We start from the raw sequence: 27,889 nt of genomic DNA on the forward strand, positions 1-27,889 counted from the left end.
AATTCTCTTTTAACTTTCGGCAGGGTATCTCGTTCGTCGTCCTCTCGCCGCGGCCTTCACTAGAGACCCCTATCCTCCCACCCGCTAAAGAAGTGTCCTTCCTGCCGCGCCAACGGGGCAGTACAAGCGTGTGCTTTACGCGGCGTTTGATCGTTTAAAAAGGCATGAAGGGTAACAAGGGCTACTTTATCTAGCCCATCTGGCACTTTAAATGCGTGATGCTTTTTTAACGGCTACTGGCGCGCCGGTATCTCGCACCTAATCGGGAAGTATCACGTATTTTTAGAAATGCAGATAAAACGCTTCAGCAGTAAAGAGTAAGACGCTGGTAAATTGAGATACTCCGAGCGCCACTGTTTTATAGCTGAGAATTTTTCCTTCTTCGAGAAACCTGTTTTTTTTTTTTTTTTTTGAACGCGAGATATCGCTCCCTTATTTTAAAAGTGGCACAACTAAAAGAATATAAATCTCGGCGTTGTTAATTTATTTTGGTTGATTATAATGATAAAATTACTTTTTTTTTTTTTACACATTTACAATTTTATTACACATGACAGTTGAAAATAACGAAATGTTACTTAACTCACTGGAATTGGGCTACCGTTGCTTTTTGATATCTTATAACAGTACAAGATAATTATATAGAATGTTTCGAACTGATTGCTAGCGAATGTCAAAACTTTTTCACAACATTACTCATCGCGTTTGCGAATTCCCTATAAAATGATTTTGATGATCCAACAAAATTATTTCCGAATTCTTATCTAGCTAACTTTCAATGTATGTACTTCAGAGCAAACTCGTTCTTTCTCTGCAGAGTTCGTCTGACACACAACATGACAACAGGCATTTGGAATTCCTAGAAGTCCAAGTATCAGGCGACTATCTCAGAGCGCGTAATCAGTCCATCATCCGGTTGCCCTCTCGTCACCCTTTCCCCTCCTTCTTTTTCTTTCTCTTTCTTCTTCCCATTTCTTCTCTGCTCGGAGGAAGCCCCTTTTAATGGTTATTCGCCCGATGGAAACTTTCCTTCCGTTGCACTCATTACTGCTATCTCCGTCCGGCTGACCATCATCATCAGCTGATATCCTATCGACGACGGTCCTCGGCGATGCGCGGTTTCTCCCTTTTTTTTTCTTTCTTCAAAAGCAACGAACGTCATTCATCTCTCTCGGCTGCTCTCGCTCCGCGTCTTAATTGTGTCGACTACGACGATGAATAATCGTTGAACCCGTTAAGACAATCGCGAGGAATAATGGAGACTTTGGACGTATTAACGATAAACGCGCGATAAACGTGCGGACCGTGCATTTTTATCCGCGATACGCGAGAGAGATGTAATTTAATATTTATAATTTAATTTGATTGGAATTAATTTACTCGAGTGTGATTTAAAGAGCCACAGGCAAAAGACGCAAATAGTGGCGATATAATTGATAATTTGAATCGCATATCAACGCGAAATGAGGCGGTCACGTTTATTAACGTTGACCTTGAGGAGCATAAGAGTGAATGACTAAACGTTTGCAATAAGAAACGTGTTGCACACACCTGAGATAATATGGCTGCAACTTAAGCGATGCGCACACAGGACGAATTAATCATGTTCTACAGTTGCGATAACGATCGTCCTTGAAGCTTCATTCGCGACAGAGTGACTCATATTTTTAACGTCCATTGTCTAAAAACTGTATTTTGGAATTTTTGCCAAGAATAAATCAACTTCAAGTCGTACGAGAAGGCGAAGTTTGCTACTATTATGGAATTATTCGGAATGGATTCTGATCGGAATTATTCAATTATTCCCTAGATTTCTATATTGTGTTTTCTAAAATGTTTCCTAATGGAAAACAAAATATAATGATTCCTATCGGAATCCACTCCGACCTGTTTCATGATAGTAATCAGGCGAGCCTTTTGCAAGATTTCGAGGATTCTTGAACGGCGATAAGCGACTTTTGATGAGATGGCTGGATTCTGTCGATGGGTAATATTAGGAATGTGTTTTGCTGCTTTGCCATTATGTCGGCGGTTTGAGTATCGGCGGCGAATAAGTGCGCGCGAACAGTTTGAAGAAACGTATTATCGCGCAGATAACGATTATGAATCATGGAAATTACCTATTTACCTCGAGGTCAGTAGCGTCGCTTCACGCGTCTTGGGCGCGATGCACCACTAAAAGTTCTTTATCGCTCTCAAATCGCCGCGTGATCCCTTCTTATCGAAGCACGAGACAGAAGACGTATACAATTTGTGTCCCGCCGTTAATTTGCATTTATTTGGATAAACGTAGTGGCTCCTCCTTGTCTGCAAATCGTGCCGCATAAGATATTTTTTTCAAGTCTCATTAGCATCTGTGTTATTAAATTGCTCGTCAATTTATTGTAATTTGTGGTATTACATTTCCAGCTTTAATTTATAGGACTGTGTCTTGAGGTCGACTGATAATCGGTTTCGGCGCGTAGTTAGCTAGAATTGGAAATTATGAGATTCTGACAAAAATAATTATACATAGGTATCAAGACTTCCACTTTAATTGAATAATTGTGTTAATATTTTTATGCTTTAATACTCTTTACGATTTATACTTTTTATCATATTTATATTTTATTAATTAACGGAAGGGTGTATTGGAATTACATTATCATTTATTCGCTAGATAATTGTAATATTTGTGAAAGTGTATCAGTGATACGTATGCTACGTCGTATAAGTTAGCGGAACAAAGTTGGCAAAATCGATTTTAACTAACATTTTTATTTATTTCTCATTTTTGCTAACAAGTTGCCAAAGAAAAAAATTTGTTGCTCTATTAGGTATTTTTTTAAATGTTCCGCTAAAGGAAGATTAAATTAGCGGAACAATATACATAGAATAAAACCGATCGATGTAAAAATAACGTAGAAATTAAGCAATGATTATAACACTTGCGCTTAACAGAATCAGATGAACAAGTAATGACGCTCCTGTTTTCATACATTTTACACAATTTCTACATTCACACAAAAACAGGAGAATCATTTTTTTCTTCAAACAGATTATCATACCAGCACAATATCACACCATGTCGCTTTGACCGTAAGATTATTCGTTTATCACGTTGACATCGAAACATCTTTATGAATCGCTGAAGAAGGACCTCTGCGTTTTTATATTTTTATTTTATGTTTCTTAGTAATATCGTAAACTAAATACCGATAAGAATTTGAAACTCTCATGGTCCAAATAAGATTTGATAATATATCGTAAACGTAAACTATTAATTAAAAGATCTTATTACCGCTCGATTGTAAAAAAACGAGCGAAATCTAATCAAATTGATTTACATTTTGACACACTTAGAAATTAGAAATAACAAAATGTTATTTTCAGCTCAAGGGATTGAGGTTATTTTCGTTCCTTTAATATCTAACAGTGTGTATCGAATGAATGTATAGAATTATATATTGCGTTTATGCGCTAAATATCTAGGAAATATCAGTGATGGTAACATATACGCTAATAAAATAACGTTCCGTCTAACGGTGTAACAATAATAATACGTTAATTAAGTAATACATCATCCAAGCGATACCTATTAATTCCCATTAATGCGTTGGAGTGTGTAAGCCAAAATTTCACGGCAGTTCACTGCTGGGTTAAAATCGATATATACCGTTTATACGCACGCCTCATTAAAATTCATAATGTTGCAAAACTGGGCTTACACCGCTTTCGGAACGGTAAGCAGCTCGCGTGCTGTAACAAAGGCGTATCTGTAACATACACTGTAGATTGAACGTGCGATACGTCAGCTTTATAAAAATGACGGCGCAGTAAATATAAATATATAAAGGATGTCTTAAAATAATTTACGCCACGCGATGAAATGCTCGATAAACGTACAATACCATATGTACAATATCGATGAATTGGATGGGGATAAAAAGAAAAGACTGACGAAGAAGAGAACACGGAAGGATCTGAAAAGAATTTTGTTGACAGAGATCTAAAAATAATTTTGTTGAGAATTCAAAAATTGGTTGCTACAATATCAAATTTATTTTGCAGTATTGTTTCTTTTTGTTTTTAATATAAATTATTTTGATGTTCAACAAAATTCTTTTCAGATCTATATCCAGCTGCAGCAAAGTCGTTCTTTCCCTGAAAAGAAAAAATTTTTCGGCCGTCCATGGCGCAAAAAGGCATCTGCTTTCAACAGATAAAATAGCTTTGCAAGTGTTGTCTTCGATATAATTGGTTTTTATTTTATAAGCACACAATATTCCTAGAATTAATGTTGTATAAATAATATTAATGTTTTTTAATTTTCATACAATATTTGAAAAATATCTTAGGATAATTTAATGTTGCATTTAGTAGAAAAGCAACTTTGTAACTGTTGTAAGATTCTTTAATACGATTGGTTTATATATTTAGATTCAGTGAGGAAAGACAAATCATATTAAAAAATTTTACAACAGTAATAAGTATCGCTTGGATGACGCATTACTTAATAGACGTCAAATCAAAGGGGACAAGAGTAACCCAATCCTTCCAATTAAAATTATTTTGTTATTTTTAACAGCTGCAAAAGCTGCTTTTACCGTCGAACGTCAATATTACCGCGAGATTTGGCGAGTGTCAGCAACACGTATTGTTCTGCCCCGATCTCGACCGTCTTTATCCCGCGGGAAAGTCATCTCTCTTTCGCTCCGTATCGGTTCTGAGTCCGATATCGCCGCGGGCTAAGGCCGATACCCTCGCGGTGATCTCTGGGACAACAATGCAATCTGCAAGTGCATACAGCGGCGAGAGCCGCGATTGTTGGAAAACAGCGACCGCTTATCGTCGGTCCCGCCGATGAGAGAACGAACGAAAATCACGCGGTGGCGACGCAATCCAGAAAAAAAAACGACGTCGTGCAACGTACGTTCCGATGTACCTACTTAAACGAGACGCATTCGGTCGTTGACGTTTAAATGACGCGTTTCCGACAGCCGCGCGTCATGACGCTCGTCGTGACGCTCTGATATTCTCGGAAAAATCGTGCCACGATTCAAAATGCGACATTCGCGGTTCTCTTCAATGAGCGGAAGAACCTATTTGGCGATCTGGGGATATCGAGTCGCGCGAATGCAATGCTATATGACACAATTTATCTGCCGCGATGCAGCGAGAGGAGCAGCGTGGAAACATCCACGAGCGCTGATTCCTGCTGAAAAACACGTTATCGCCGTATTCACGATGCAATATCTCTCTCTCTCTCTCTCTCTCTCTCTCTCTCTCTCTCTCTCTCTCATCTCCTCCCCCCCTCCCCCCGTGAAACTGATAAAAAATTTGCAATGTCCGGAAAAACGCGTTCTTACTAAACTCATGCTTCTTACATAAATTTTTATAAACTTATCGTTTTATTGTAATATTATTATCCACAGAAACTTTTCATTTTTCAGACTTCATTTTAAATCGTGTTTAAAATACATTATCTAGATCTATTAGAATTACACGCTATCTTTTTTAAAACCTCGCAAAATTCATTATGGAAATTATCCATCACTAAAAATAGTGACGTATATCGTCATAGACTTTTTATTTTGACAGATATTATTGGTACACATTATTTGAGAAGTCCAAGAAGTATCATAATGAAATTATTATTTCTTAACCTTTCAACTTTCTCATGGAAATAAAAAATTAAATTACGCCTATCGGATTATAAAAAAAAATTAAAAAAATAATCTCTTCTTTTTGTATTAAATAAAATATAGTCTAGGGAAATGTTATTCTCCCTCAGTTTTCAAATCTTCGGAAGGTTTAGATATATTCCAGCTTGTTCTGTCGCGAACGACGCGATATAGTCGCTCCGATGGGGTGGGCATAACGGGCAGTGTCGAGGATCATGAGGATGACGAGGACGATCGACGTGTCAGGTCCCAGGACGTGCCAGGTTGTGTCGGTGGCATCCGCGAGCGCCCACCTGTTGACATCGAGGGTGGAATCCGGAGGTAAGGGGGAGGGGGAGGAGGCGGCGGTCGTGGGAACGCGCGGCGCGGGCGGCACAGGGTAGGTAGGAAGTGTAACGGTTGTGATGGTGCCCGGGCGCGAGGGTGCTCGTTCATTATCTGCCGCTCTCTGAAAGCCAACGGCTGAAAAGCCCGAACCGCCATATTCCGCCACGCGCTGCGAAAAAGCAACGTGACGTTTTTGCACGCCTTCCTTTCACGGATAATTAGCACTCCCCGCAGAGTTATGGGTATCATTGTCATTTTTTAAATAAATTATCAACGAGATGTTATACTGGTAAAAGTTTCCCCTTTTTCTGAAAACTATTATTTCCATCATTTTTAATAATGAATATCTTCATATATTTATCAATTTATGATAATTGTTAATAGTTTAATAAATCTAATTTTATAATTATTGCTTGCGAATTAAAAAACTGATTACTTATAAAATTAAATTAGACTCGCATATATGTTATGATTTCAAGATAATTTAATTCTTTAAATTTAGAACATTAATTTCTGTAAGAATATTTTATGTCTCTTTTTCTCCTTTTATTTATTTTACACCATTCTGATAATCATTTTATATATTTCTTCATTTTATAGAGAAATATACTTTATATTTCAAAGAAAGGAGAATTAAATTGATATATATTTTTGAAAATATTTCACTGCGTTCGTCAGTTATTTCATTCATTCTACATTGTCGGAAAAAAATGTAATTCTATTATATAATGATATTCATTATTCTTTATGTCAATTTACTATTGTACCTTTTATTTAACTTGCACATATTGTTTTCATATAATATACTACACTTTTATACTATTACATTTTATACCACCACATCTCATTATTCGCTTACTCGTCGCAATCTGGTTTCCGCGTAAATCTGGTTTCTTGAATTCGAGCTGAGCTTATCGGGCGTCGCGACGCGCCGCGTATCGACGAGGTTTTGCGGCTCTCGCGCCCGTGGACGCGGCCGCATAATGGCGTCGCTCTATTGACAGCTTCGCTGTAAAGATCCGAAATCGCGATAGCGGCCGCGAACGTGACCGAGGCGCGTTTTCACAACGAACGCTTACGTTACCGTATCCCCGAAGAAACCCGACGGGCGAGATATCGCCCAGGTCTCGTACTGGCTGCTGATAACGGCGACGTTAAAAGCTCCATCGCGAGCGAGTATATCGCGATGTCGATATATCGCGCCGCCCTTCCACGGACCTCGCGCATTAATCGAGACTTGACAATAATTGTAGTCGCAATACACAGCTTAATAACGTGGAACGATAATAATATAATATAAAAGATAATTATCCATGAAATAATTATGTTGTACAAGAATGTACATTGCTGGCAACAAAAATTAAAATTGTAATAATGGATAAAACGTCCCAGCAAACATAGATATAACTATCAACAATAAAAGTTAAATATTGATATCAATACTAAATAGATATGGCTGCTATATAACGCGTGTGTATGTAAATATATATAATACATATTTTACATTTCTCATATGTATATGTTACATTTGATGCGCTTGCTGCGAATTTTGAATCGAAATATGAAGGATGAATGTAAATCGTGTTGAACACGAAAAAATGGACTTTTAAAAAGAACATCAAGCTGTATATATACCTACTTCTATCTCAAGCCTATATACACTGTTGAATTTATAATATTAAATTATACTCGAGTTATTTTCATTCATTTCTACTCCTATATTGATGTGCATTTTTTTATATTAATTATAATATTTATTATAATAAATATTAATAATATTAATAAATATTATAATAAAAAAAATTGTATTATAATACAATTTTTTTTATTACAGAATTTTGCAAAAATACTTTATAAAGATGTTAAACATGCAAGAATCAAGAACCACTTTTTTAGTTTAAAATTTAGAATAATTTTTGCATACTTGTGTAAAATTGATCCGTCTTGTGTAATAAAAATTAAATAACACTTTGTTATTTTCAACTTTTATGTGTAAAATGTTTAAATGTAAATAAATTCATTTTTCTGTAGTTAGTTTTAAATATCCATATTCGCATATATTATAATTGTTATAAATAATAAACTAAATTGGATCAAATTTAACACATTTTCATGAGTTAAATCATTTAATTCCATTGTTTTAATTAAGTTAACGATATATGTATAGGACTTATAGAAAAGGTTAAAAATAACTCAAACTAGATATAACTTAATGTTATGAATTTATTATAACAGCGATATATTCAATATTCTGTCAAGTAAATATTACTCATGTCTTTCTTGGTGTTGCAATTTTAATAGCCAATCATGTAATATCAAAATACAATCGTGCAAAGTACAGCCGAGTACATTACCGCCACGATTAAAAATACCCTGAAGAGATTGTAGTATCACGACAATGACATATACATAGCAGATCTACGTATAATTCTACGAAAACTAAGCAGCGCTGGGTTCACGGATTTACGGATGAGTTTAAAGATATATGGTTTGTTGAATTCTTTCTCGGGTGCGTATATCGAGCATTATAAATAGCGCGATTAATCGGCGAACGCAATTATCCTGAGCGATACGGGCACGTCATTTCTGCCGAACATGCACGTCTTATCGTAACGTTGCCGTAGTTTAAATACGCGCGAGTCTAATCGTGGCGTAATTCTCATCATTGTCCGACGCACGAACGTGCCTAAATTGCGGAATATATGCGGCAAGCGTCCGTCGCGGAATAAATTTGTTGACGATCCGTTATCGCTTCGTCTTCGCATTCCTTGCCAGAATCCTTATCTGCCGCAACGAGAGATATCGGTAGTTTCTTTTTCCTTCATTATTCCCGTTTTACGCGAATTGCGAAGAACGCTTGTACTTCGCATGTCCAATTCTGCTGTTAATATAACGTCTCTTTTCTTTTTGTGTATATTGTTAGATATTAAAGTAGCAGTGGTAACCCAATTCTTTAAGTTAAAAATTAATAGGTTTTTATTTTTAACTTTTATGTTAATCAAAACGTAAATCAATTCATTTCTAAGGTTAATTTTAACGTAAATAACATATCTATATTAACGTATGCATTTAAATGTAAATAATAAACTTCAGTCAAATTTAATATTTTCTTGAGTTAAATTCTTGAGTTATTTATATCATCAAAAAGAATTATAAAAATTGAGATATTACGTTGGGTTGTCAGAATAATCCTATACGCAAATAATTACATAAAAAAAAACCTTTAAACCACGCGTTTAAATAATTATTTTATTTAGCGCAAATTGTTTTACAAAATATTTTTTTGCATTTATATCTTTGTCCAAAGATTGTATAGAATATTATCAACCTTTATTTAATTGTAACACATCAACGAGAGAGAACAATGAAAATAGAGATAATATTGGGATGTCAGAAACATCCCACGCGAGTAATTATTATAAAAAATTGTTTGCCTTTATTATCTTTATCTAAAGATTGTATAGAATATTATCAATTTTTATTTAATTGTAAATTATCAGAGAAAGAGAGAGAGAGAGAGAGAGAGAACAATGAAAACCGAGATAATATAAGTGTCAGAAGCATCCCACGCGAATATATAATTATATTCAAAAAAGCTTCTCAAGTAATGTAAGGTTAATCTGTACAATTTTAGACACACTTTTTTATGGTGTTTTTTTTTAACTTATTGCCTTTTTGTATTCTTTTTCTGAAAATGCATCTCTTACATCCTAACATCCGTACATCGTCGAGATTTCTCTCTTTCTCTCTTATTACGATGGCACGTCAATGGAGCGCGAATGGTGAAGGAGTTGGAGGAGGAGAAGGAAACAGATGATGAAACGTCGTTCGAAACCGGCGATCTCCCGCGTCTGTCTCGACGGCTGTTCGAAGGATGAGCGTTATCGAACTGATAACTCGCGCGCGCGCGCCCGCGCCTCTTGTCGTTGCAGCTTCCGAGCGAATCTTCTTCTCCGTTTGTCCGAACGTTCGACCAAAAGAGGAAGAGGAGGAAGTAGAGTTGTTGTTGCCTTGCATGCACGTTTACTCATAAATGTGTAGTATCAAAAAATAACAAATACAAATAATAAATTCATTAAATCGAGATCGAATTATTCAGAAAATTATATTAAAAATTAAATCTAAAGAATCAATCTCTGTAGTTAAAAATCAAAGAAATTGTAAGGAGGGTTTATAGCTGTCTCTCTCTCTTTCTCTCTCTCTCTCTCTCTCTCTCTCTCTCTCTCGATTTAATGAATTTATTATTTGATATTTAATATGTAAAACACAATTTTTTATGATTTCTTCTGATACTTAAAACTTAATTAAAATGGAACAATTTCCTTGATTTTTAATCTATTGAGCTCTTAAATTGTTTTAATGTTAGTTAAGTTTCGATTATATCAAAAATAATCTCGAAAGATTGTGTTTTATAATGATTATCAGAAATTTACGTCCAATAAGAGCTTAGATAATTAATACGTCTTTAATCTTATTGTTAACATAATTTCGATGATTCTAAGGCATATTATTTCATCGAGCAGATGAACTCACCGAATGTAATAGACAACTAGTTGTTACACATCACCTCGATCGAACGTCCGATAAGATGCGCTGCTGTTCGTACATCCACGCTCGTAGAGGTCATTGCGTTTTGCAGTTTGCGTAAAATATACCTTCAAAGATGTATTAGAACTGACAAAAACGTGGAGGTAACCACCTGCCGCGTCAGTCATTTTTTGTTATCGAGAGATCGATTCTGCGAAAACACGTTCGACGAGGTGGAGGATCAGGGTTGCTGGAAGGACCCTACTATGCTCTTATTGTATAAATGTTTTCTTTAATCTCAGAATATCGAGAAATGTGTAAAATATGTTTTGAAAAGTAATTATGTATACTCTCTCTCTCTCTCTCTCTCTCTCTCTCTCTTTCTCTCTCTATGTTGTGTATTTTGATTTTTATCATTCTGCGACGTTCTACAATTATAAATGTAAGGATTTATAATACGCGTATATAAAAAGGAAAGTATTATTTTTATTCATCATAATTTGACGAATTTACACAATTACGTTATTATAGTATCTCTCATTTGCTATAGCAACGATAAAAACTGAAAAAACAAAGTTTCTAAACAACGAATTTAAACGTTTCGAATCATTAATTTTGTAATATTAATTTTGAAATGTAATTTTGATGCAATAAGTAATAATAAGTGAAAATTTCATATTTAACAATGTGCAAGATTATCTAGTGTTGGCTCTCATGGGCTTTCCTTTATTTTAATAATTTCATAAAAAATACGTATACATATTCAAAAGTAAAATACATATGCAATGCGAGATGTTCCCGGAAAATCAAGTCAAAATCTCGTCGGTTTCCTTTATGCGCGTCTGGTACCTCTTCGTGACGCATTTTGGACCCGGATAACCGGTTAATCGCGCCGTAACTCTCCAGTCGCATCCCGATCCACGTGCGTGGGTCGTCGCATCGTGTCGCGTCGCATTGCGATGACTTTCTCCGACGCCGTCAAAAACGACGAGGCGAGCGACGCGCAACGCGGCGTCCGCTTATCAGTGGTACGCGCTATCGCATACGGGTCGCGCTAATGTCTCCTTATCAGAGAGGTGGTACCCTACCTATTCGCCGGCTCGCTCTTTCTCTGCCCACACGAGCGGGCCGGATTTCCAGAGAGCCACCAGCACGCTCTCTAACCGTCTCTTCTCTTTCCCTTTCTTTCGCCCTCTCGTTCTCTCTCTCTCTCTCTCTCTCTTTCACCTATACTAACCCGCCTGACCTAACTCTACGCGTCACCCAGACCTCGTACTATCATCGTATCGTCGTCGTCGTCACCGTCGTCGTTGTCGCCGCCGTCGCCGTCGTCGTCGTCATCGTCGTCGTCGTCGTCGTCGTCGTGGGACACACGACGAGGACTTTCCAGTTCCTCGTTTCTGTTTCCGCGCATTTCCTGATAGCGCGCGGCCTGCAAAGCGATAGTTAAAAGCGACGCTGCTGTGCGCACAGCACCTGCCCTTTCTTTGCTATTGCTGCGTTGCGTTATCAGACTTTAGTCGCTCGACCGGTGATATCGCTTCCGTCGCGCAGAACGTCGCGCCGCGATTAACCGCTTCCCGCATCTGGGAGCGTGTCGAATAAATGCGATTATATTTGAGTAACCGAGTAATTGTTGGGGCTCTACTGGAGTATATCTGATGAATTTACACAGATATAACTTTAGCATAAATTTTTTGGTAATTATAACGTCAGATCTTCAGTACTTTTTCTCGTGGATTCTGAAAATTACATATCAGAGAGAATTTGTAAAATTTTAATTATTATTTTTAATTAGTACTGTTATTACTTTTTCTTTAATTTATACAAGTAAAAATATTTTGTAAATAAGCGAACTAATTTTACCTATTTTTTAAATAGCGTATTTTATTACTAGGATATCAATTTAATATGTAATATTAAATTGAATATCAATTTAATATATAATATTAAATTGATATTCAATTGTTCTTATTATTAACGTAACACAATTATTTCCTAATAATTACATAACCTCAATTACTTTTCAATAATGAAATATTAATTTAACATAGTTATATTATGTTAAATTAATCAGATTAAAAATTCAAAATGAAAATGTTAACAAGAAACGGTTTAAACATAAATATAAAATGTTTTTACTGTGCAACAATAATATAACGAAGAATTGCATAATATTAAGATAATACCAAAAGCAGTTGCTTCAGATTGGAAGATGAAGCGAAGATAGGCTGAATTCATAAACAAGTGGCTTTCGTTTGCGAGAAATCAGTTTTGCTGATGAATTTTCGAGAAGCCCGACATTCGCGATTCGCTCGCGATGGCGTAAATTTCTATCGTTGCGATAGTTGATAAGGGGCTACGTTATCGTACTGTTATCGGGTCTTATCGTAGCGCAACGGCAAATCAGAGCCCGTTGCGCCGAAGTGCCTGCTGATAACACATTTAATCAACGTAACATACGCCTATTTTGCGCGAGCAGGTCGCGATTGGTCGCTTTGTCGTGCGATCTCCGGCGAATCGAGAGCCCGCAAGTTCTTATCAGTGGCGCGATATCGTTGATATCACGCGTTATATTTATGTCTCGGAAATAAATCGACGTTGGAAATCGTATGATAACTCGCTCATTATCGAGTCCCAGATCGAGTGAGCACTTGAAAATTAATGAAGTCGCAATTTGAGTGACTCGAGTAGATTCGAGTAGATTCAACTTTTATAAATTATCTCTTCTCTCCGATTAGATATGACAGAGATTATATTAAAATCACTTCGATTTCTGAAATCCCTTTCAAGTCCTCAAATTGTCTCAATTGTGCTTTATAATAATTGCTGTATTTAAATCATTAGCGTTGCATTTAAGAAAACCTAGTGCAGGTTTTTCAACATTATATTTTATTTTCTTTTCTGTAGATTTTCAAAATACACACATCTTTCTTTTTTCTTAAATTCTTATCTTAATATTCCACTGATTAATTTTTAATAATTTTAAATTTTGTGTGAAGATTATTTAAAGTAATATCAATAATTATATATATATATTTTTTTTGTATTATATGTTATATTGGACGTTTAATTTGATTGTTAAATGTCAAAACTTTGTAGCATTATCACATTGAAAGAAAAATATTTTTATATTTGTGACTGTAATTACGTTAATTTTCACCATAATTATAGTTATTACTGCTGTAATGATAGTAATAATAACTAGGTATATAGTTCTGTCAACAAATTACATATAATTGGCATAAAAAATAACCGTAAAATTAGTTATTATTACTATAAAAATGATACCAATTGCTATAATTTAACTGTAATTTATAGTCATTTTCAGTGCTAACTGTATATATTTGTTGATAAAACCACATAGTTATTATTATTTATAATTATAATTATGATGACCATCATTATGATAACATGATTGTAGGCACAAAAATTTTTCTCTCAGTGCACTTCAAAAAGCAGAGAGTAAAACATAATACTTAAATAACTTACAGCCTCCTTAAATACAACACTAACGATTTAATTGCAATAATTATCATATAATTATTAAAAAATAATCGAAATAATTTAAAGAATGAATTTTTGAAAGAGACTCAAAAAATCGATCAAGCGATTAATATTCTTTGAGCGTGTCGCAATTCTACATTACTCTCTTTTATATCTTTCGCAAGATTAAAAAATTATTAGAATACGTGGAAAATTATTTGTTTGAATTTTTCAAATTATGGTGGAAAATGAACGGATAAATGGATTGTTTATTTTCCACTAGAATTCCAGTTATTCAAACATTTCAGTTAATTAAACATTTGTTTCCGCGAACGTAAAGAATTGTTAGAAATTATAAATTAGTAGAGACTGTGAACACAACCGTATTCTGTTATTGATTTTTTTTCCTATTTTTTAGTGTTAACCTTTTCTTTTTCCTCTTTCTCATTTCTCCACGAGTGATCAGTCTTGGCGGGTTGGCGGAGAAGCAACACCTTCCCGGTTCCTTCTAACGGGGTTGAAGTGCTATCTGATGCTGCGGTGGAGGTGTTAATTCACGTTCTACTCCCCCACACTTGCTTCTTCCGCCTTGCTTGCAGTTACATCCCCTCCACGTGCTCTCTCTCTCGTTCTCTCTCCTGCATACCTTGCGGTCTCATCTCTTGTCCCCACTCCCTACGCCACGTTACATCGCCCTTCTTCCTCCTGCATGACACGCACACGCACGTGGCATGCAGTGATAGCGACAACCACTTTCGATGTGAATTTAGAGGATGCATTTATTATTTGTCGTCACTTCGGGGTGAAATTTAGAACTATTAAATTCTTTTATTACTAAAATGTTTTGCTTCCACGCTTGTTATTATTTTTGGCTTGTGTAATCACGAGAAAAGTAATCCGGAAGAAATTTTTAGAAAATTATTTTATATCAAAGAGCAATTTTGTTCAAAATGTCGTATAAGAAATAGACATCTTATTTTTACTTTTTAAATTATATGGGATATCCTTTCTTTTTCTAATATTATTATAATTAGAATTTAAATAAAGCAATTAATTAAAGCAGTTTAGACAATTGTTTCTAAAATAACAATACATGTTATACTATTTTATATTTTATGATATATAAGTATAAAGAATATTATAATACACTTTAATAACACATCTTGATTCTCTTTAATTATGAATTAAAAGCAAAATATCTATCTTTATTTGAACAAAATTTAATTAAAACTTTAATAGAAAGACGAGTCTGACTCAGTAGTGTGCAAATTTTTGAAAGTAAAATTATCTTTAATTAAAATTTATAACAATACTCATTGATAATATAATAACTAACGAACGTTTCATTTTGAGTGATTTTTTCAGCGTAGAATTACAAAATTCTTTTACATTTCACGTTTTTAGAAAAGTCAGTCTTTGAAAGTCATATTTTTATGTAGATATAATTTGATCAATTTTAATATTAATAATTAATATTAGAGATATTGTTGTATGTTGCAAATAGTGAAGAAAATTATCTAATATTTATTAATTAAATTTATTCGCAGTACGATTTAGTACAAATATAAAAAATTATTACCTTTTTTATTATAATAATATTCATGAATCGAAGAAGGTAACTATTACTTTGGTAACACATGTAATAAAGCGACCGTGCATGCGTTCGCACCGCGTCGAACCAATTTTCCCAGCTTACAAAAAAAAAAAAAAACACCGCACGTCATCACCGGGAAAAATCCCCCGTCTCTTTACGAGGTGGTGGTATTCTTTTCTGCGAAGGGAGAACGTCGCGAGTAGAGCGTGGAAGCCATTTATCCCTCTCGGCGGGCACGCGTGCGTGGACCCACGCACACAAAGCGCAAACACACACATGCACAAAGAAGATGAGACGGCAAGGGAGGCAGAGGAGAGTGGCAGTCCTCGTTGTCATGCAGGATGCGCGAAGGGGGATGAAGGCAGTGTGCCCGCCCCCTTCGCCGGAGCTATCCAGCCCATCCGACCGCCGGTACCCCGCTCCACCCCCGGCGGATCCCTTTTCCCAGCTACCCAGATGGCAAGCCGGCGGGCGCACTTCATTTCCGCGTCTTACAGCCGGCCGGCGTGGCGAAGGAAATGAAAACAATGAGATACAGCGGTCATCCGTTACCGTATGCTCGTCGCGTCTCTTAACTCGCATTTGTATTACTTAAGCGCCTCTAAAAGCGCTCGAGCGAGCGCTCGCCTACTCGTGCGAGCAGTTCTCTTCTTCTCCTCCTCCTCTCCCTTCCCCTTCATCCCCCGCGGTATCGTGACGCCCTGCGCCCCCGCGCGTGTTACCGGGTGCATATAAAGAAGTGGCGTCTCTTCCGGTACAGAAGGAATGCGTCAAGAGACAATGCGGATGGTGATTATCTCTCTTAATGAGGATTTCATGAGTCGAGAATGTTTTCTCACAAAATTTTTTATCTCGTAAAGTTAAGAGATGCTTCTTGCGTTTGAAATTATACTTGCTATTACTGTTTACTATTTATAATATCATCAACGTGGAAATGTATTATAATAAAATTATAAATGTATAAAAAGAGAATGAAGAAATTACAATTTATATGTAAGGAAAAATGATGCATTAATCTAATTAGAAATAATCTTGTCAATTCAATACGTCATGCTCTCGCTTCAATAAAATAAATATTTGTTTTATTATTGAATTGACAAGATCACCATTCCAATTAGACTTAACGCTGTTAATACAACATTATATTTTCTCATGAAACTATAATTTTATGATTGCTGATTCTCTTTCTTCTAAAATATTACTAAAAGAGAGAATTTATATTAATAAATGTAATATAAAATTGACATAATTGGAACAACTTATTTTTTATGAAAAAATTGTGAAAAAATGTTAATATATTTTGAGAATAAAATAGTAAGTATATGGTTTAGTGTAATATTTTTGTTGATTTTTAATAAGATAATTTCTAATTAAATCTAATATTAATAAATAAATATAAAAAAATTTGTGTTATATACCTAACTGAAGAAGTTTTTCTTGATAGAATTCATTTTTAATGTATATTTTTGAGCGTAAATCAGAATAAGGAGAAATTCTGAAAACTAATTTAATCAAGTATGAAGTTTCCGTTCAAACAGTGGGGTTTTCCATAACAATTTTATTCGAAAAATTATTTAACATTCAACCTAGACGAGTCAAGAGGGAGGCCATCTTGGCATTCTTTAGTCCAAATCCTTATACAACAGATATACGGTCCCGCTTAATTCATTAGCCTTCTCGGGGGGTCTTGAGGTAACAACTTTCAGAAGATGATTCCGTGCACCCCTCCACAGAACCCCCGTTTTGCATTTTATCTGTGAGAAGTGTGGAATCACATAGGAAGCGAAGTCACGAAGAAGGACGATCGAGTTTCCTCCGTCGCGGATTCAGACTCCTCGCTGGCGAACTTGGTCCGTCTTCTTACGCAAGAGGCCGATAATGAGAAGGGGAAAGATGATTCCCGCTCTCGTTTATCCCGCGCCGGAATGCGCGGTATCCTCGTCGAATGTCGCCCCCCTTGCCCAACCCCCTCCCCCCTCCACCCTCTCGTCCGCATTAAATCCCTCTTCCGCGCGCGGGCGCGCTTTCGTCGGATGGCGCACGTTCCGCCGCACGGAAATTATGAAATCAGAGACACAGGGCACGTACTCTCGGTCTCCCTTTCTCTCCCCCCCCCCTCCGCCTCCGCCTCCACCGCCCCCTAGTATGCAGGATCACCTTCGTCCTGCCGTCGTCGGAGCCCCGGGTGTCCTCGAGCGAGGAGATTGGCAAAAGTCCGGATGATGTATCGCGCCGCGACGATAATGGCATCTCTCGCTGCTCTTTCTCTCTCTCTCTCTCTCTCTCTCTCTCTCTCTCAGAGACCTCCTCTCCGATTGTCTTCTATCATTTTTAACGCTGATAAATACCACTCCCCGAAATTACCCCGGGATAACTCTGAATATCATTGCAGAATGCAAACATTCCGAACATTTTCTCGAGAACAACTTCGAGATTCGCAACTTGAAAATCGGAAAGCGTAGTGTGTTCTTTTTTTTAATTATTTTCCTCGGCATGACATTTTTAATTGGCCGCTGCAACCAGGAATTGGTCTCCTATAGCCAATTAAAAATGCTACGTTATATTCGGCCAATCTCTTTTTTTCAGTATACCTGTTTATGAGTTGCGCAGTGAGCGCTTGTGAGCAATCAATTTATCGCATCCACTAATACTTACACATGACCAAACGTTTGTAAATAGTGATATTTAAACCGTTATATTTCAGAAATTATTTAAATAGCTTAAAATAAAAACTTATAAATAACTTTTTTATTTTTCGAAAGCTTCTTATTACGGTACTTTGAGTTGCATATTTTGGAACATCCTATATATAAAATCTGCACTAATTATAGAAATGTAGAATTAAAAAAAATCTTTATTAGATGAAAACCTACATATAAAAGAGAACGCTGTTTCAATTTATAAAAAGATTTGGTTTTACTATATCTCATTAGTCTTACTAATCGAATTAATTTTGTTAAATATGTTAAAACAAAAATTAATAGGCACACAATTACGTATATTCTTAAATTTATATATGCTTCTAATGATTTAACATTGAATAAGAATCGATTTCTCTTTTTTGAAAGTTCGCCAAGTGAGATTTGCTTTGCCAAGCAAGATTTACTTTTTATCGATAATGCCAAATATATCAAGCAAATATTATCTGTGACCGCATTTGTTCCTACAAAAATTACCCAATATCTGTCTGCCTATCTACAGGCCTAAATATCTACGTGTTATTTTAAGAGAAGAATTGGCGCGAGGTTCCTATCGATTGTTCCAAGTGGCGAAACGTTTCGCGCGAGTGAGCGGGATATCGCGCGAAATAGTTTTCCATCGCTGCTTTCGGACGTCGTAAAATCGACAGGTAAATCACGCGGCGGCACTTTTACCTCGTAATTACGGCATCTAATTGCGAGCGCTAACTGGTTCGATGCCAAGACGGGATGTCGAACGATGGGGCAAGGGGATGGAAGGGAGGCCGGCGGGGGTGCGAGTTGTGGAACGTTATCGGAGAGGGTGCTTTCCTGTTATTTGTACGATAGGGGTTGGCAGGGAGGTACTGGAGGGAGAGGAAAGAGTCGATCAGATAAAAGCCTCAAAAGCAGCGCTGTTCCCGGGGGTGGGAGAGGGGAAAAAAGAAGGAGACACGTGATTATATGCGCCAACCTAGCCAGGGGCGTAGCTATTACACTATTATTTTGCACTCCCTATTGAATCTTGCGTTCTGAATGCTTCTTTAGTTCTGTGTTCCTATTTTTCTGATTCGTCGACACCAGATTTTTCGTGGTGTCCTCGATTAAAATAAACAAAGGAGATGAAGCAAAAGTTAAAATCGAGAGCAACAAGAAACTTGAAAATGGGGAAATTGGAAAAATAATTATATTCAATGTGATATTCTGGAAAGTTAATTCTAATTGAATAATTAATGATAAATTATTGCACAATCCAAAGAAGAGACTTCTATAAAATATTCAATTTTATTATAGAGTTTGAAGGAATAAGGTTTACAAGAAAGGAATAGAGAAATAGAGAAAAATTTAATTAATAATTTTCAAGATATTTATTTAGGAATATTTATTTAAATAAATAGAAATGAATATTTTAATGTATATGTATAAATAATTATATGTACAGTAGCTGCAAAAGTTTTCGGCCAATATATAATTTTACGACAATTTATTTCTTACTTTATTAAAGATTAATGAAATTCTCGTTATAATCAACTTAAAAATATTATGTTTTATATACTAGAATATATTAAGTACTTTATTTGTAAATAATGATTCTTTACCTGAAAAATACAATTAGATTATTAATTGATTGGAAACTTTTGTGTGGCAGCCATTGTATACAATAAATAAATATATACATATAAATGATTATCAAATATTTAAGTTTTTGGAGCAAACATAGTAACGAGATAATCATGAAATTAATATATACAATTAAACATTGCGTTTAATATTACATGTTACATCGCAATTAATATAAGCACATGTAAGGTATCTTTATTCTTCCCTATATAGCGAGGAAATTTCATATCGTGGCAGGGTTAACAAAGTACCGCGAAAGGGAAAAAAATTCGCGCGCTTGCGAGATCCGCAGTGAATATCTGCGGTGGGTGAGGTGCGGTTTCCGTCAGCTAACCGACGGAAACCGCGCTTTTTCAATCGGCGGCTTTGTCGCTTTTATTCTGGTGCGAAGGCACAAGCTTGCGTCGCGACGCGCTTGCGACGATCCATTGTTTCTCTTTGCGCGAGAGCGTCGCTACTTTCAACGGGCACAGCGTCGCGACGCTCGCCGACGTCGCGGTGCCAACGGCCCTTTATCTGCACTTTTCACCGACGTCCATCGGGGACGATTCCGTTAATTTCCAGGTTAACGTCGTCGCCGGTATTTTTGTTGAAATTTAAATTAGACTTTGCCTGTTTATTGATTCTCTTAATTTATATTTTATATCAATTAATAATAATAATAATAATATATTTGTATATTATCTATATCAAGTATATTTCTTATTTGCTACAATAACACAACTAAAAAAAAAAAAATTTTCTAGAAAATAAGTTTGAACATACGAATCATTAAAATATACCTATATTAATTATAAATTGCAATTTTTTGTAATAACTGATTATAGAAAAATAAATGTATCTTTCTTTTTCCTTTTTATTTTTACTTTTTTTACAAGCAAAAAGAGTGACAATTTATGTTGCAGCAAACAAGCGATATGAATTATTTTTATCTTTAATAATTAATACACACGTCATCAGATAATAAATTAATTATCCAGAATATTTTTATATCTGATGTAATCGTTGTTAAGTTGACTATATTTATCTACCATAAATATTTATATTTATACGATGTTTATGATTGAAAATTAGAGAAGATATGGGTGACTCGGGCTCCTCGTGGAAGGGATGATTAACAAAGACAAAATAAGTTGGATAAGGAAAACGTTTTATATAGAGATCGAATATCTAGTGGAACAGAGATGTTGGTCACGATCTCTGTTGTTCTGCTTATCCCGGAATAAGGGCGGGTTATCCCGTCGCTGAGAAGGATAGGCGCTCCTCGCTAAACCGTAAAACAATTGGCGCGACTACGGTCTCGCAATACTTCCGATACCGACGACGATAAAGCACCCTGTAGATGGCGGGCGCAAAGGGAGGGGGGCGCCCTTGCTTGCCGATATTTACGGGCTGCAGCAACCCTTATCAGGGGCTGCTGTTAGAATAGGTGCGGGCTATAGGTGCATCGCGCGCGCAACGCTTACACCTCGAATGCCATCTCTTTTCAGTTTAAGAGAGACGGGATGCCCGTATTTAGGGTATTGATACTTTTACCTTAGCGTTAAGAGGTAAAAAGAATGGCTTTCTTGAAAATTAAAGTAATCTTTGGTTTTGTTTTCTATTTTTATATATCAAATCGATTATTTTGTTAATCTATATATTTCTATGTGAAACAGAATCTTGCTCTAATCGTGTGGAGAAAGTTACTTTGATTAAATTGGTTGAAAATATTATTTTGCAAATTATGAGATACTGTTCATAACTCCAAAAGCACAATCACAAAATGAACAGATTTTATTGAAGCACCATTTAAAAGTTGCTATTTTGAGTCTAATCGGACTAAAAAGTATCTTTATCATCTATATCTATTAAACAATTCATTTATGGTAATTGTACTTGAATATTTTTAATAATAAGCTGAATAATAAGATGAATCAACTGATAAAGAGAAAATTTAAGTTGTTTTTTAAAAGAAAAAAGATTTATATTTACATTTGTATGCAAAATATATAATTTTTTCTAATTTAATTGATATTGTGCACGGAAGGAATGATTTAGTTGAAGTATCTAAAAATGTAGCTATATATAGATATAAAAATAATTTTGTTGATTTATCACAATAATTATGTAAAACATTCAAGCTAGTTGTTATGTAAAATATTGAAACTTTTCGCAGTATTCGTGTTTCTTGCATAATTATTTTCAACAAAACAAGTTTCACAGATTCATATCTATAACTACATTTTTAAATACTACAGCAAAATCGATATCTTTCTGTGTTTCTTAAATCTAGTAATAAAGCATCCCGTATGTTTAATATAACAATTATAAAACATGTATTCATGTAAATTAAATAATCTCATGTAGATTACAATCAGAGTCTGATTTACATATAATTCATATTTGTAAAATTTATATAACTTTCCATATATGAGATTATAATATTATTTGATTACAATTTTATTGTTTTTGTTTATTCAATTATTAAGAGGCTGTCATTATCAGGTAGATATAACCCGCTCTTCATGGATGATTCTCTACATTGTAGAAATATGAATTCGGTAATTAACTGGCATTAAAACTTGTTTCTCGCCGTTTGTTTCGCGCGGCAGAAATCATCCGGCGCGGCGATACGAAATCGCCTGCGATATCGAACGAGTAGAAAGAGGGAGAGAGGTGTGCAGTCGGAAAAGCGTACACTTTCCCGCCGCTATCTGGAGAACTATTTCTCCGGTGTCTGGAAAAGCATTGCCGGCGGCGATAACGACCACCGTGAGGGTGGCCGGCGCGGAGAAAGGGCGAATTTATCGGATCGCCGATGCCCACATTCGCACGCTCTCTTTCTCCCTCTTTCCTTCTCGACTGCATTTTTCTCTTTTCCCTTGTTTATTTATCCGACCGATACCCTGACAGCGAGCAGAAACGCGAAAGGAAGGAGAAACGGCTGCGGGAATAATTAATCTTGTTCGCCAACACATCGGTTCTTTGTCATTATCGATTAATATTAGATGACTTACTTATATTGGAAATTAACAATAAGATACTTTTGAACTAAGGCCTAAATTGATAAGCAAATAATAATAAAATTTTATGAACTAATAAATACCGATGACAACATGCCGTAACGGTCGAAGTTAGATCTCGAGTGCTTCTATAAAATGCGTGTGAATTTATATACTACGTTCGTAGATTTTATGAATTTATTTATTAAGTGAATCAGAACTTTAATCAAAACTTGATTCCGAAGATATTTTGCGATTAATATCTACATGTCACGAATGTTTTTGTGGAAGAAAGTAAAATAATTATAAAAATATTTAACAAATTTAAACAGTTAAACAATTATCAAACATATTTAATATTTTTTTTTAAATATATTTTTTATCACGAATGTCAAAAATATCGATATAGAAATTTCTGTGGAATCTTTTTTGATTTTTTACCATCATTTTTCTAAATTTTACTCTTTATATATTATTAAATATTTTATATAATTAATTTAAATTATTTAATTAAATCAAATTGAGACGATGTTATTCAATTTGTGAGAGTTATTAATTATTATTTCAATTAAATTGTATTTCAATTAAATTGTATTGCAAGTCGAAAGTAATTGACTCACACAGTTACCTGAGATAAATTTATTTAAATATTTAAATATAAATGTGTATTGTCCCAATATCTAACTTTGACACTTATAAGTGACACTTCTCTTATTTTATATAATTAATTTTATATTAATTATATAAATTATTTCATTATATTATACTATTATATGTACCTATATCTATTGAAGGTAGATGGTTATAATTGTAGATACTTATCCTGTATATCTCGCATTGTTCCTGTCGATTTTTACTCTCTATATGTACGACTTATGTTCGAGGCATTTGTAGCGTCATTTGTACCTGATCCCGGTTAGGCTCGGCCGTGAGTGACGTCATTAATCATCTGATGCTCGTCGTCGTCTCGACGAGCCAGAGGGCGGACAGGTGCCTTGCGCGGCTTTCGTGCGTGCGTATGCGTGCGTGCTTATGCGTGAAGAATGAAGAAAGGGGGGAGCGCGTCGAGGGAGGCCGCCACGCCGCGGTGGAGATATCGATCTCGATAATTGAATCGCGGTCGATCGCGCGGACACCCCGCGGTGCAAAACACGTACCCCGATTGCGGGCACCCGGTTTTTTTCCACCGCCTTTCGGGGCTTATTACCACTTGTACTCGCGGCATGAATGCGAGGAATCTTGATTCTGCGGCGCGATACACGCACGCGTGTTAACCGGTATATTTGATCTTGGGATGCGATAATTGTGAGGCGAAGAAATCAAGGAATTGGAATAATTGTGTTTTTAATTGGAGGATCGTATGTTCAATACGCGATAATTCCAGTTAATTATGTGTATAGAATTATAAAGCTAGGATATACAGTTACATAACAATAAATAATAATAGTTGAACGTATCGAATAAAAAGAAATTAATAAATAAATTTTAAATAGAGAAATAAAAATAATAATAATTTCATTGAAATATACAATATGAACAAGAGAAAACGTTAGTAAAAGTATACAAAGAAGATTTTTTCTTCTTTATAAAGCAATTTGTTAAAAAATTTTTCCTATTTAAAAAAAACATTATTCTTATTCTAGTTTTCGTTTAATTCCATTAACAAAATTAAGTTATTAAATGTTTATCATTTAATAAAAATTTTTGTAGATTTATATTTTATGTCAACAATTATAAACCCAATTTTTAAAAAAAAAGTTTTTAATTGTCAATGACTATACTAATATTAGATAAGTTATATATGTTTAGCTATCTTTTAAGGTAAATATAATAGCTACTTTTGTTTTATTATAATATAATGCTTGTACTATATAACTTGACATAGGACAAAATGAAAGCTTGGATAAATGAATAATTCCAAAGTTGTACATGTGAAAAGAAAATTGTTGAGGTAGAAGGTTGATCTTTTTTTTATTTCCATTATAGGTACATTAAGTGACTAGCGTGCGATTAATTGACGTATATACTCGCTATTTCAATTTACAGCAGCGTAGTATTTTGCGCGTCTCGTATTGAGAGTCTCGTCACGAAGAATCTTGCGTGCGTGAGGGCGTTCATTTGACCGTCCATCCGCCCGCGAGAGTACCGCGCAAATCGTTCACGCGGTGACTTTTCCGACCTCGGTAATGGACGAGCCGTGTCTGCCCTTTTCCTCTGTCCCTCGGCAATTGCTGTCGATCGCGGCTGTCGATACCCTCTTCGGCACGCCTTCTCGTCTTTGGCCACAGCGAATGCCGACCGCGAAATCGACGACAATCGTCTTGGCGTAGTGATGGTATTAATGCTAATTGTCAATGCTCGGGAGAGGAATTCTCGGATTATTTTATTGAGTTGAACAAATAAATTGGATGACTTTTAAATATACAATTTTGGTTAAAAATATTAGACATCTTGTTAATCATTACTTAAAGTTTTGGTTTAAAAAATTGATTTATAGTATTCACTGTAAATTATCCTTTGTTTCAAGAATTCTTTAAACTTACGTACAATGCCGATAATCAACAGGTAACAATGCAGACAAAAGAATTCTATATGAATGAAGAAAGTATGTGTCTAATATTTTTAAATAATACTGTATATTAACGATAAATTATTGTGAAAATAACACATACATATAGTTTAATTAAGATTGAATTATCATAAATCTAACAATAAGAATTAATTAAAACTAGATGAATTTGATAATCCAGTGAAAATTCATAGAAACAAAATTCTTGATAAAAAATCTGTATATTTCTTGATGTAAACATTTATAAAAGCATTTTTTTATTATCTATTAATATAAGACATTAATAATATAACATTAACAATTATTCTGCAAATTCTTTGAAGTGGAATCTTACTCTAAAAAGTGAAATCTTATTCTTAAAAATTGAAAATTTTGCTACTCTTTTTTTAGAGTAGCAAAATTTTCAATCTTTAAGAAATTTACTTCAAAGAATTTAAAAAGTAACCAAACATTATTGATATAACATTTTTTTAATTAAAACGCCAGACATTAAGGATATAACGGCAATATAAACAAATATACATCTTTAATAATAAAAACAAAAACTCGGGTATAATTTCAAATTGAGAGTGATATTGAAGAATTCATTGTACGTAAGAATTTCTTGATTCATCACTCGTCTGCGCACTGAAAGAAAAGATCCGCGCGCGGGAGAAAGCGACCTGCGACATGCGAGAAGACCGCGGCGAAAATGGCGGCCGAGTACCTCGGGTTTTCTCCCTGCGGAACGGACGGCGAGCCCGTTATTGGCAAGAAGCATGCGATAGTCGCGAAACATGCATAAATGCATAGCCGTCTCCCAGATGCAGGCGGATACCGGCGCGCAGATCCCTCGGCCCGACAACACTGGCCACCCCTTTTTGCCACCCCCGTGCAACATTTTCCCCCTTCCCTGTCCCCTCTCTTCTCGCCTGCCTGTCGTTCTCTGCATGTTTGTGTATCCCGTTTCCTGCAACACCCGGAACCGATCGACGAAGAAGTGAAAAGGTTCGAAGGGACTTCTCGAGAAGTCGCGCGTTTACCTGATGACGCCCCGAAGTGCAGATGTCGTCATTTTGGGGGGAATGATTATTTTCAGAGGAAAATAATGGATCAAGATATATCGGAATTAATTTTACAGTCCGTGCTGTAATGTATCGGAATAAGCAGATGGATCGAATCTTTGAAAAAAATTGGATTCGCTGTTAATCGAAGTAAATACTTCTGCATTGAAAGAAGCTTTTTGCTGAAGTATCTAAAAATTTTGATCGGATACAAATTTAAAAATAATTTGGACCTCAAAATAATTATGCAAGATAATTGTTTAAATTGATTGTTAGAACTTAAAAATTTTTTACAACATTACTCATCCAACGCTGAAGATATCTCATACAACATAAAAGTTCGTGGCAACATTGCTGCAATATTTCGACATTGCATATTACAGTGCAACGTTGCAGAGACAAACAATATTTTTGCAATGTTATGTCGGCATTACTGCAACATTTCAAAAGTAAAATATTATGAAAAATAATGTCTTGTTCTTTGATCGTGAGCACTCTGAGTACACGGCACTGACATTAGTGGACAAATTTAGTATTTTTTTCAGTGTAGAGAACAACTCTGCAACAATATTTTGCAACCTTGTAGTCTTGCAATCAAATGTTTCTGCAGTTTTGCTGTCTGGGGTTCTACATAATTATTTTGATGATCCAACAAAATTATCCTCAGATCTAATGTATTTGGTTTAGACACTTTAGCGACTAAACCGTTCTTTTCCATATAGTCAATAATTTTAATCGTCATAGTTTAAGATCTATATTTTATGCAATTATACATATGACGTTATATACTGGAGAAGCTGAGGATTCATAACGGTTCTTACGATAGACACGTCGCTGTCTCTCTGTCCCTTTTTCTTTTTTTTTTTTTTAACATAGAATCTGTCGAGCGGATTTATATATATTCTATTTAAGCCAGTGTGTCGCACTACGCACTGGAGATCGAGGATTACGAATTGAGGATTAGAATTCGATCAATCAGATCATTTTAATTTTAATCTGTTTCGTTATGACTGGCTGAATTCATCTGATTCTCAATCCCCAATGCGTAGTGTGACACGGGAATTACGCTCGTAAATAGGTGCGAAAAGAGGCGCGAATTTAATTCGATTCGCCGCTTAATCGCGAAGGCTCCACGGTGAAACGACCGGCAGAGGAGAAATCTCGCGCCTGGCGCAACGCGGCGAGAGGCATAATGAATTACCGCAAGGGGTAAGGGGGGGGGGAGGAAGGGGCCGGGGTACGCAGGCAGATTAATCGCGGGGACAGAAGAGGGGAGGATTGGCAAGGCAATTAGCACACACTTGCCATGCCGACCGCGAGCCGATCGCGGCATTCCTGGCGCCTCGCTTGATTGGCAGCGAGTCGCTTTTCTCAAGGCGGCCTCCGTCAAACGACCCC

This window comes from Cyphomyrmex costatus, unplaced genomic scaffold, assembly GCF_001594065.2.
Source record: "Cyphomyrmex costatus isolate MS0001 unplaced genomic scaffold, Ccosl1.0 scaffold160, whole genome shotgun sequence".
Classification (NCBI taxonomy): domain Eukaryota; kingdom Metazoa; phylum Arthropoda; class Insecta; order Hymenoptera; family Formicidae; genus Cyphomyrmex; species Cyphomyrmex costatus.